This window comes from Enhydra lutris, unplaced genomic scaffold (assembly GCF_002288905.1).
Source record: "Enhydra lutris kenyoni isolate GAN:26980312 unplaced genomic scaffold, ASM228890v2 scaffoldscaffold21, whole genome shotgun sequence".
NCBI lineage: Eukaryota > Metazoa > Chordata > Mammalia > Carnivora > Mustelidae > Enhydra > Enhydra lutris.
The window spans coordinates 73451711-73464009 of record NW_019154105.1 but is presented as its reverse complement, the minus strand read 5'-3'; the positions used below and the strand labels follow the sequence as shown (position 1 = coordinate 73464009).

Sequence of the window (12299 nt, the reverse complement as noted above, 5' to 3'; positions counted from 1 at the left end):
ATTTTTGGGGAAATGTCTATTTTTGGGGTCCTCTGCCTATCTTTTAATTGGATTTTGCTTAATATATTGAGTTGTAAATTCTTTATATATTTTGGATTATTGACACCCCCCCTTATCAGTTACATCATTTACAAATACCTTCTCCCATTCAGCAGGTCCCCTTTTCATTTTGCTTATGGCCTCCTTCACTGAGCAAAAAGCTTTCTAGTTTGATGTAGTTCTACTTATTTTTGTTTTGCTGCCCTTGCCTGAGAAGACAGATGCAAAAACGTATTGTTCAGACAAATGTCCAAAAGCTTACTGCCTATGTTTGCTTCTTAGAACTTTGATGGTCTCTGGTTTTCATTTCAGTCTTTAATCCATTTTGAGTTTATTTTCATATATGGTATAAGAAAGTGGTCCAGAAGCACCTGCTGGCTCAGTCAGTGAAGTGTTTGGCTCTTGATCTCAGGGTCAAGAATTCAGGCCCTAGGTTGGGCATAGAGATTACTTTTAAGATAAATAAATAAATAAATAAACCCAAGAAAGTGGTCCAGTTTTATTCTTTTGCCATGTAGCTGTCCAGTTTTCCCAGCACCATTTAATGAAGAGACTGTCTTTTCCCTGTTGTAACTTCTTGCCTCCTCTGTCAAACATTAACTGACCTTATAAGAATGGGTTTATTTCTGGACTCTATTCCGTTCTATTGATCTGTGTCTGTTTTTGAGCAAGTACCATACTGCTTTGACAACTACTATAGCTTTGTAGTATAGACTGAAGTCAGGAAGCTTGATATCTTCAGCTTCATTCTTCTTTCTCAAGATTGTTTTGGCTATAAAACTCTATACAAATTTAAGGATTATTTGTTCTAGTTCTGTGAAAAATGCCATTGGAATTTTAATAGGGATTACAATGAATCTGTAGATTGCTTCAGACAATATGAACATTTTAACAGTATTAATTTTTCTAATCCATGAGTATGGTTTATCTTTCCGTTTATTTGTATCATCTTCAATTTCTTTCATCAATGTTTTATAGTTTTCAGAGGAAGGTCTTTTAACTCCTTGGTTACATTTACTCCTCAGTATTTTATTCTCTTTGATGCAATTTTGAGTGGGATTGTTCTCTTAACATCTCTTTCTGATAGTTCATTATTAGTGTACAGAAATGCAATAGATTTATGCATATTAATTTTCTGTGCTGTGTACATACCCAAGAGAAATGAAAACACAACCACAAATAGTGTACAAAAATGTTCACAGTAGCACTGTTCATAATAACTAGAAAGTGGAAACCCAAATATCCACAAATTAACAAATAATGTGGTATAACCATACAACAGAATATTACTTAGCAATAAAAATAACGACATAGGCTACAACATGAATGAACTCTAAAAACATTAAGCTAAGTAAAAGAAACCAGTCGTGGAAAAAATCACATATTGTAGGGTTCTACATTTTTTTTTTTTAAGTGAGAACAAGTGCCTGCTCAAGGAAGGAGGGTGGGGGAAGAGTATCTTAAGCAGACACCACCCCCAGCTCAATCTCAGGACCCTAAGATCATGATCCGAGCCAAAATCAGAAGTTGGATGCTCAACCAACTGAGCCACCCAGGCACCCCTGTATGATTGTCCCCATAAAAAATGTCCAGAATAGAAAAATCTATAGAGACAGAAAAATCAGTGGTTGCCTAGAGCCGGGGATCTTGGGGGAAAAACGAGAGTAACCACTATAGGATTACTTTTAGGAATGATGAAAATGTCCTAAAATTAATTATGATAGTTGCACAACTCTGAATACATTAAAAACCACTAAGTTTTACACTTTAAATTGGTGAATTGAATGGTATATGAATTATATCTCAATAAAACTGTTACCCAAAACAAAACAAAACAAAGCAAAAAACAAAAACAAAAAACCATGGGCGTACAAAGCCATCAATACTGGTAGGCCTGCCACATCCAAAGTTACCAACCTATTATTTAGGACACAAAAATCTCAAAGTTATAAATATCTTCCAATCATACTCTCATAAGTTTGTAAATGTGTGTGTGTGTGTGTGTGTGTGTGTGTGTGTGTGTATCAGAAACTAGAAGCAATGATTAATCAAAGTAATTAAATCACTAACCTTAAAAAACAGGTTGACATTAAATATTCAAATTTCAAATGCCCGAAATATTTCTATTTTCTACTTCATGTGTTTACAAGGAGATAGCTGCTCGATGATATTCATATAAACGCACTGCATAAACTGTATGGCCCTACCTATTAACATTAATCATTCCTGAATTCTTCAAACGTAATTCAGTAATTTCCAGGCTTACAGGAAGTCATTTTTACTTTTTAAAGAAAAAGAAACTCCAAGACGCAAATATCCAATCCTGCCTTAGTGAAGTGTACATTGTTCCGTGATTTTGGCACTATTCTGTGATTATGGCACTAAAGAAAGTGCATAATTTACCTCTTTATAGTGACTCATAGGTAAAAAGAAAAGCAAATCTGATTACCAAACACAAGATTACTATTGTATCATCACCGGTTTAAATTAAATACACAACTGAAATAAATGTTCATGAAGGGGGGAAATTTTACAGTTTTCGAATGAAGTGCTCCCCCCTCACTCATTTAAACTAGTACCAATAACTTAAAGAAAGGCTGTTCTGCAACGAATCTAGGTCCTAGAAAGAGAGCCCAGGATGCTGGCACATAAGAAACACCAGAAACAGGGCAATCTGGATTACTCTTGGCCTTATGGAATATTTTCTGTCTTTTATCGACACGGAATAAAAACGCCCGACTGGAGCAGAGGGGTGGCGGGGTGGGGGTTAGGCTACTCTACTCGCAAAGCTGCTCCGGCCGCCAGCACCAGCCCTAGCAGAGCCCTCACCGTTCCTTTCCCGCGCCCCCAAAACATCCAGTAGCACGGTCCCAAGGGGACAGCTTTTCCAAGAGAGGATCCAGAAGGCGGTCACCGGACGCGCGTTACAGAGCCTGTTTTTGTTTTGTTTAAAAAACAGATTCCTATCACAGCCAAGCCTCCCTAACCCCGGGGGAACTGGGGGAAGTGGCAGCAGGGGGCCGGCGTGGAAAGCGAGAATAAAAGAATAACCGAGTACAACCTGCCATGCAAGCGAGCCGCGGAGAGAAGGAAAGGTAAGAGGCGGCGATAAGGCCCGACGGGGAAGGAAACTGGTCTCCAGTCCTCCACGCCACCCCGCGCGGCCGGAGCCTCCCAGGTCCCGCCCCGAGCTCGCTGCCCTGCCCCGGCGCCGGCCGCAGCCTCCCGCCCTACCAGACCCTCCCAGGACGCGCTTCCTCCGGAGCCGGACCCCCGCCCTGGCCTCCCCGCGGGATAAGGCGGGTCAGTTCTGTCCGCTTCTCGGCAGAGGTGACTCGCGCGGCGATGTAAACACAGCGAGACCAGCTGCGCTCAGCCCATCCCCCCCACCCCGCCGGGGTCCGTAACCTCTTCCCTCAGCCCTGCCCCGCGCCCCGCGCTCCCCTCGCGCAGGCGAGCAGCGCGCCTTTCCCTTTCTCCAAGTCCCGCTTCCCGACCGTTGCCCGGGGGCACTTAGCTCCCTTCCCCAGCTCCCAGCCGTTGTCACCACCACAGCCTCCGGAAAACCCTCGGCAAACCCCGGAGCAAACAACACAGGCGCGGGGCGGGGGTGCGGAGGGAGGAGGCGGCACTCGGGACAGCGAGGCTTTATCACCGCGCCCTCCGCGCTCCCTCCCACCAGCCTCGGCTGCTCGCGCTCTTACCTGCTCTCCGCGTCGCCTGGAAGACCACGGCGTCGCTTTCCCTCCCGGCAGGGCCGCGGACTAGCACCGCCGCCGCCGTTGGCTGGGCGTCCCAAGGGAGCCGGGGCCTCCCCGGCAGCCCGAGCCGCTCCACTGGGAGAGGAGGAAACAAAACAGCGGCGAGCCGCCCCGCGCAGCGCCCCCCGCCCGCGCCGCCCCACCGATCCCCAACCGCCGAAGCGACGGCGGCGACACAGAGCCCGGCGCGGGGAGCAATGGTGGCCCCCGCCCTCGCCCCGCTCCCGGCCCCCTCCCTCCACCCCCCACCTCAGCTCCTCCCCCTCGGCCTCCTGCCGCCGCCACCAGGACACTCGAGTCCGCCTCCCCCACCCCGCCCGCTCGGAGCGCTCCTCCCCTCCCCACGCGGCGAGGGGGGGCGGCACCGCCAGTCACCGCAGCGTCTGTCAAACCCGGGCCGGCTATTTATACCCCGCGGGGCCTCACCGCCGCCGGCCCCCACCGGCCCGCCAACCTGCCTCAGTGGCTCTCTCGACTCTTGCCCGTCCCTTATCCCCCAACTTCTCCCAAACCCGCCTTCTCAGGTAAAGACTCTGGCCACTTGTCCCGCTCCCTGCTCGGGGCTCCCCCATCCCACTCTCGGCTCCAACCCCAGACTGGTGCAGGGGCCCCAAGGCGCGGGCAGGCGCGTGGGGGTAGCGGGGCCGCGCGTGCACCTGCAGCGCCCGCCCGCCCCCTTCTCCCAGCTGGCCCGGACCGCACGCACACACCCTCGCCACTCTGCGAAGCCTCCCGCGGGCCCCGGCTGTCACTCCATCCCCAGCTCTGGACTGCCTCCCTTCTCCAGGGACAGCTCCGCGCTCGGGCAGTCCGACAGCTACTGGGGGCCGAGGGTTGGATAAACTCCTAGTCCCGGTCCCTCCAGTCTCCACTCCACAGCGGTGAAAGGTGGGGGCGCGGGCGGGCCAGAGCGCGCCGCCGGCCCCGCCCCGGCCCCTCCCCGGTCGGTGACGCTCGTGGCGCACCGCCCCTCCAGCCTCGCGCCCTCGGCGCCGCCCGCTCCTCCTCCCCGCTCGCAGACGCCCGGCCTTGTACACCCGCGACCCCGCCCCATTCCCAGAAATTACCACCCGCCCAACGGCCGGGCCGCGCGGCGGTTGGTGCCCGCGTTTGCTGACGGTCGGCTGGCGGGGCTCAGCGCGCAGCTGCGGAGCGCGGCGGGCGGCCCCTTGGCGCTGCCCCCCGAACTGCGGGCGCCCGCACCGAGCCATTGTCGCTCTTCGCTCGGTTAGCGACGGATAAGTAACTCAAGTCCGAGTATTGTTGTTGCGAAAATGCGGGAGTGTACTGGTGCGGGAGTCTTTCGGTCCAAGTGCCTAACGAATTCGAAAATGAAAACCCAGCAGTAGCTGCACGCTTCTGGCTTCCCCACTTTCACACAAAGGGGAACCTTTGAGCAGGGCACTCACGCGCCTTCCAATGCACAAAAGCCAATGACACGGTGCCCTCGACTGTCCGGCGTTTGAAGCGCCTCGCGAATGATCTTTCTTACGCACAGTTATGCATACAAACGCAAAGTTGTGCCTCGATTTAGTCCCCCACCACCACACTTCACCGCCGCCGTTTTTCTTGTATTTGTTTCTTTAACAAAGAGCGATGACTGTCCCGGTGCGCGGAGGGACTAATGCTAGTCCCTCTCGGGTTCCTGCAGCCCCACTCTGATAGACCTGACGTGGTATCCACCAGGTTCATCGCTCGGCTCCAGCCTTAGTCTTTTTGCAGCTTCATAACCAGTCATGAGAGAAGGAAAAAACCGTGAAGAATTTAAGTGGTAGCTGTTCTTTAAAGTAACGTGAGAACTATGGAAATAACCTTAGAGTAGGGCTTAAATGTCAGAGGGCTGTCAGCCCCACCGATGTGTTCCTGAAGAACGGAACAATTTAATGATCTCTTTCTTTTTGAAAACTGTTAATGTCTTTTTATTTACCGGAGGAGGGGGTACGGGGGTGGAAATAGTACTCTTTCTTTTCCTATCTGGAAAAGCAACTCTGGTGACTCCTTAAGAGATTTTTTACTTTTAAACCTAGGGGAAACCTGGATGGCAAATAGGGTTAATCAAAGAGATCCTCTTAACTCTGATGAAGTTTTATGGATCCCTTAGTTCTAAAACATGGCGACTCTTGACATTCTTTAGAACTAAAGAATTCAAATCTTTAATACACAAACAGGATACTACAAACATAGAAACAGTTCTAGGGCAGTATTTCTAATCTCACACTTCCTGTAAAATAGGGAATCATTGTCCGCTCAATAGATGTAATGAATTAATAATACTACTGACTCTTGGTGACAATAACGTCATATTAAGGAGCATGCAAGGACAAAGCCTGATTCCTGTAGTTAGGAACAGATCTCACCGCCTGGGTCAAATCATTCCTGTTTTCAGCTACCATGAGAACTGTATCTCTCCTGCTGCCAGCTGGAAGTAAACTGGAAAGTCCCAGATGGATAACAATGGTAAATAACGCTGTTCTTGATTCTTCAGTGCCCCTTCCATGCATGTTCTTTGAAATGTGGCTTTGCAGTTCTTCTAATTAGAGGCAGAAAGTTTCTCCACCCTACTGATGTTGGACTTAGGTTATTCCACTTGGTTTTGGCCAAGAGTATGGATAGAAGTAACAGTGTAACAGTTCTGAGCCTGTCCTTAGGTGATTTTTCATGTTTCTGCTTGCCTTTCTCCCACACCTGCCTTTCACAATGTGAAGAACATGCCTGGGTAGTCTGCTGGTAAAACAAGAATGAGAGACATGAAGCTGGTCTAGAACCATCCCCAGCTTGGAGCCTGTGACCTGCAGAAAAAAGGAATTGTTTTAAGCACTGTGTTTGGGAGTAGTTTGCTACCCAAAACTAGTGTTCCAATAGCTGACTGGTAGAATAGGAGATGGAAGGATCTGTTCCCTAGGCATTGGCCTTAAAGGTGGCAGCCTGATGTCTCTGGGGCAGCTCTTCCATAGTGAGTCTTGGAAGGGCACATCCTTTGTGGAAGCCAAGTAAAAAACCTAGAAAGTGTGTAGCATGGCATTCTAAAGACCTCAGATTCAGTAGGAAAGGGATGATGTGGTCAGTGGTCCTAGCTAATGAACATAAACTTCAGGATCTCCAGGTTGTAACTAAACTGCTCTTGCTTCCGGGGTGCCTGGGTGGCTCAGTCAATTAAGTGACCAACTCTTGATTTCTCTTCAGGTCATGATCTCAGGGTCATGAGATCCAGCGAAGGGCTCTGTGCTCTTTAGGGAGTCTGCCTATCCCTCTGCTCCTCCCCATCCTCATACTCTCTCTCTCTCTCTCTAAAATGAATAAATCTTCGGGTACCTGGTTGAGGTGTCTACCTTCAGCTCAGGTCATGATCCCAGGGTCCTGGGATCAACCCCCACATTGAGTTCCCTGCTTAGTGGGGAGTCTGCTTCTCCCTCTGCCCCTTACCCCCAATGCTCTCTCTCTCTCACTTTCTCAAATAAATAAAATCTTTAAAATAAATAAATAAAATAAAATCTTTTTTTAAGTTGCTCTTCTTTTTTTATATTATACAATTTATTTTGTAATTATACAAGTACTTCATTAATGCATTCTCATCATCAATTTTCAAATAATACAAAATGGACTTTTTAAAAAAGATTTTATTTATTTATTTGACAGAGAGAGAGAGAGAGCAAGAGAGCGAGCACAGGCAGACAGAATGGCAGGCAGAGGCAGAGGGAGAAGCAGGCTCCCTGCAGAGCAAGGAGCCCGATGTGGGACTCGATCCCAGGACGCTGGGATCATGACCTGAGCCGAAAGCAGCTTCTCAACCAACTGAGCCACCCAGGTGTCCCCAAAATGGACTTTTTAAAAAGCCAAGTCTCCGGCTTTCCTTCTCTACTTCCCTTTCCACTCCTCACCCTGCATACATAACCAGTCTTTCCACATCTCTACCTTTCCACAAGTAACCATGAATGATAAATTAACGTTTCAGTTTCCTGAAGTTTTTCTGTGCATTTATATACATACACATGTAATTATGTAGACTAACTATAAATGAAATGGTATAATATGTGTATTAGATAGACTGCTTCTGCACTTCTTTTCTTGGTTTATTTACACTTTGTTCTCTCTTACTACCTAAGAAAGTCTTTTTTAAAATTTCACCATCTTCAGTATAATGGATTAGCCAAGAGAAGATGTTTTCCCACTTTTATATCAGAATGTTAAATGGGAAAATGAACTTTTAGGGCCAGTTTAGGAATGGGAGTGATAATCAACATGAGGAACACAGAAGACTAAATTCTCCTACTGGAAGCTGGCTACCACAAGGGCATTCTGCACTAGTGAACTCTGAATCACCGACAGTCTTTAAACCTGTTGGAGTCCTTCATTGAATATAGGCAAATCCCTGTGTTACCAACAACTATGTAGACTCTACAAGAACAGCCAGAAAAATCTCTTCTTTTGCCTCTCTTTAAAGAGTAAGTGGTTCTGGGGTACCTGGGTGGCTCAGTCAGTTAAGTGTCTGCCTTTGGCGGGTCCTGATCCTCAGATTGGATTAAGTCCCACACCAGTCTCTCTGCTCACCTGGGATTTGGCTTCTCCCTGTCTCTTCTCCTTCCCTCTGCCTCCTCCTCCCTCTCAGCCAGGAGTTGGCTTCTCCCTCTTCACACTTTTTCTCTCAAATAAATAAAATCTTTTAAAAAAAAGAAGAGAGTAAATGGTTCTGGGTGCTATTGTCCAGTTATATCCTGGTATTAACCTACTTTATTTAAAAACCACTATATCCATCCCTTCCACCGCCCCTTTCTGGGCTTCTACAAAGGTGATTATTCATAACTCTCCCATACTCTGGTTCTGCAAAGGAACCCAGGCTCCAGACTCACACTTGTTTTAGGTACCATTTTGCCTTATATGCATCAGAATCTCTAAAACATTTTATTTTATTTTATTTTAAAGATTTTATTTATTTATTTGACAGAGATAGAAATCACAACTAGGCAGAGAGGCAGGAAGAGAGAGAGGGAGAAGCAGGCTCCCCTCTGAGCAGAGAGCCCGATGGACCCTGAGATCATGACCTGAGCTGAAGGCAGAGGCTTAACCCACTGAGCCACCTAGGCGCCCCCTCTAAAACATTTTATATTAACCAAGTTATAAGAGGCTTTCCCCAGAAAATGTTCAAAACCTCGGGGGGGGGGGCTGTTAATTTGAAACAATTCCTAAGATGAAATTTGTACCATCAAAAGCAATCAGATAAAATAAGCAGAAAGTACAAAGTTTGAATATAGAACAGAAGTTAAGTCCTCATAGAAGGGAAGTTAAATCCTCATGAGTCACACGTGTAATTTTACCTTGTACTGTTTTCTAGTAAAACAAGTACTTGAAGTCATTTCATACTTTGAGTTCTTGATATATTTTTAAAGCAGCTTTCTCTTTAAGAGAGTGCTTTACATTTTATTAGTTCTCTCAACAAATAAATTACTTTTAGCATACATTTTATTGCTTTGTTAAAATATTTGAAGTTTTAAGATGGATTGTATTTTATTCCAGTTAGAATTTCTAATATTTTTTAATGATAAAACCAATTTTTGTAAGCAGATTTGCCTCCTTGTCTTTATTATAAAACTTAAAAATCCAAATGAAATGTACATGAAGACAATTTTATTGGTGATTTAAGATCATAGTAATCTTTAGAGTTTCTGAATAAAATAGGTTTCCTATTAAAAGCCAAGATAAATGCCATAGTAGTTAGTTAAAATGCAAAGATAAATATATTCCATGGGGAAAGTTCTGAAATAAATTTCCATATTTGTGAGCTGACTAATTTTCAAGGGCATTTAGCTGTTTCTTCCATGCTACTAAGTTAAAATGAATTAATAAAAAAATTTTCTTTCGGTTTATTTCCTGGATCACTCTAAAGATTAGAAATGCAAACCAAAAACTTTGTTTTTTCCACTATTTGTTCTCTCTTCTCTGCAGTTTTTTCCTATTGGCCAACTAATTAGAGTGGGGGGCATTATTTTAGTAATAGTAAATAATAATGAAATAATAACAATAATATTGACCACTATTAGTATACTACTAGGTACTTTTTCTTAATCTTATGAGTTTTTACGAGTATCTCCATCTTACAGTTCACATCCAAGGTAAGAAAGGTTAAGCTACTCATTCAAAGTTACACAGTTAACAATAGAGTTGGACATTCAATCCTTCTCCAGAGCCCATGCTTTTAACCACAAGCACTTCTTAAAGTACAGGTGTGTTTTAACTGTTCATGATCAAACATCAAGGACAAAAAGTATTGCCCTCTCCTTCAGCTTTGACACTAGCCTCATGTCCTATTCTCCCAAATTCGCTGGGCTTGGATGCCACCTTGCAGGTCTACTCACCTCTGCTTGGGTCCTGCTCTTCCTAACATAGCAGATGGAGTGTTTCTGGCCATTTTCCTCATCTCCCTCTCTCCAAACACTCCTTCCTCCACTGATTGCCAACATATTCCCTCACTTCCTGTTCCTATTTCCTGTTTTTCCTGTCTGCTTCACTGTGTCTGACTAGACCTCCCACATCTGCTGATGACCCTGACCACTAAGCAAAAAGAGAGAGAGAGATTAGGGTCTGGATAAGAAGCCAATCGATATGGAGGATGAAAGGGTCACTATAATTAAGAACAGTAATTAAAATGTGAATACCAGGCAGGAAAAAAAAATGGAATAAATGGGAAGATGGGCTGAGTGTTTTAACATACTATGAATCTAGGGGCATCTGGGTGGCTCAGTTGGTTAGGTGTCCAGCTCTTGGTTTCGACTCAGGTCATGATCTCAGTGTAGTAACATCCAGCCCTGCCCTGGGCTCTGTGCTCAGCAGGATTCTGCTTGAGAATCTCTCCCTCTCCCTCTGCACTTCCCCTGTTCTTGCGTGCCCGCTCTCTCTCTCCCTCCCTCTCTCTAAAATAAATAAATAAATAACAAATAAATAAATCTATCTTTAAAATACCATGAATCTATATAAGGGAATGGAAACTCCTATAATGTGAAGAAGAGAGGGAAATAGTAATAGTTCTACAGTTAAAGTTAATATTCAAGAGTTCATGATAGGTATAGTAATTGATAATAACTGTACTTATATGTGATCAGAGTCCTAAATACCCACAAAATACTTTTGAAATTTAACATCATCTTAGTAGTGTTGATTGAATGTGTACTTACTTTTCACCTTTTATTTTAATCCCCATAACAATCCAGGAAATACTGTTATCATTTGCAAACTATGACATCGAGGTGACAGAAGAGTAAAGCAACTTTCTCGAGACCACCAGCAAGTGAGCAGGGGAGCCAGGCAGGAGACCCCAAGCAGGCTGGCTCCAGACTCCACATTCCTGCCGTTCTGCTCTGCTTCCTCCTCCTCTGTGTTGTCCTCTCCAGGATTGAAGGAGAGACCAGGCCAGCTTCTCCCTATCCTGTGCTCTCCTTATGAACAAACCAATATCTCTGATCTGTGATTTGAAGTGAAAGGACCTTATTCACAATTCAGCCAGCCTAAAAGTACAGAATTTCTACTTTCTACTAGAAGAGAATTTTCAGAGCCCAGTTACTAAGTCTGCATTTTTACTTGGTTACCTAGATGGAGAAAGAAAACTAATTTTTAAAAAAGATCTTATTTATTTATTTGACAGAGAGACAGAACACATGAGCAGGGGCAGCAGCAGGCAGAGGGAAAGGGAGAAACAGAATCTCCGTGGAGCAGGGAGCTCACCAACGTTGGGCTCAATCCCAGGACCCTGAGATTTTGACCCCAGCTGAAGGCAGACGCTTAAACAACTGAGCCACTGAGGTGCCCCAAGAAGTAAGCTTTGACAGATGGAAAGGGCAAAGTTGGAGTCCCCAACCTCCAGTTTTTAGTCTTCTAGATCTGTCAGGAATATTATGTATTTACTCTGACCCAATTGTTCTACCGTTAAGAACACTGAGGCCTAAAAATAAGTGACTTGCTTTTGTTAATGCAGGACAGAGTTGGAATTTGAATCCCGCTTTTCTTATTTTCACAAGCTCCCTTTTGAGGTCACTGAGGTGAAAGTTGGGAAAGAGGAAGGTCTTTGGAAATGCTGACACCCTTGAGCCTAACCGGGGAAGTTTAGCAATAACAGTCTCCCTCTCACTAACTAGGTGGGGCAGGGCAGGAAACAGAGGGACAGAGTAAGATTGGGGGTGGAGCAAGAAGCCAGGGGTAGAAGGAGGGAGACAAGCTTGGATCTGGTGAGGCAGAGAGAGAGAGGTGGGAAATTAAGGAGCCAAGCCAAATCTCAGGAAAGAGCTAAAATTAGTTAGGCAAACTGTGAACTCAAATGTAGGCAGTTATCTACTTTACGATTGTGTCTAAAGCTAGCCAAATCCATATGTTCAAAATTATTTTGCTTTTCAGTTTTTCCTCAGGATGTCCTGTATATTTTTATAAGGTGGTTTACATGTACTATAAGCCGATTCCGGTGTTTTTCCAACACTTCTATGATGGAAAACTTAATCATTTTTATATTGTTTTAGC

General features: G+C 45.2%; 1 protein-coding gene across 3 annotated transcripts in view; it reads right to left on the bottom strand.

Moving 5' to 3' along the window:
* LOC111149003 (E74 like ETS transcription factor 2) overlaps window positions 1-3847 on the bottom strand; it is a 101031-nt gene extending 97184 nt beyond the window's left edge. For 2 of the 3 annotated variants that reach the window (XM_022505874.1, XM_022505875.1), the window contains exon 1: window positions 3744-3846. The gene's annotated coding sequence lies outside the window, so the exon portion shown is untranslated. Of the gene's footprint in view, window positions 1-3743 lie in introns of all 3 variants that reach the window. The other variant, XM_022505873.1, reaches the window with a different exon arrangement.
* Between the last annotated feature and the right edge of the window lie 8452 nt (window positions 3848-12299).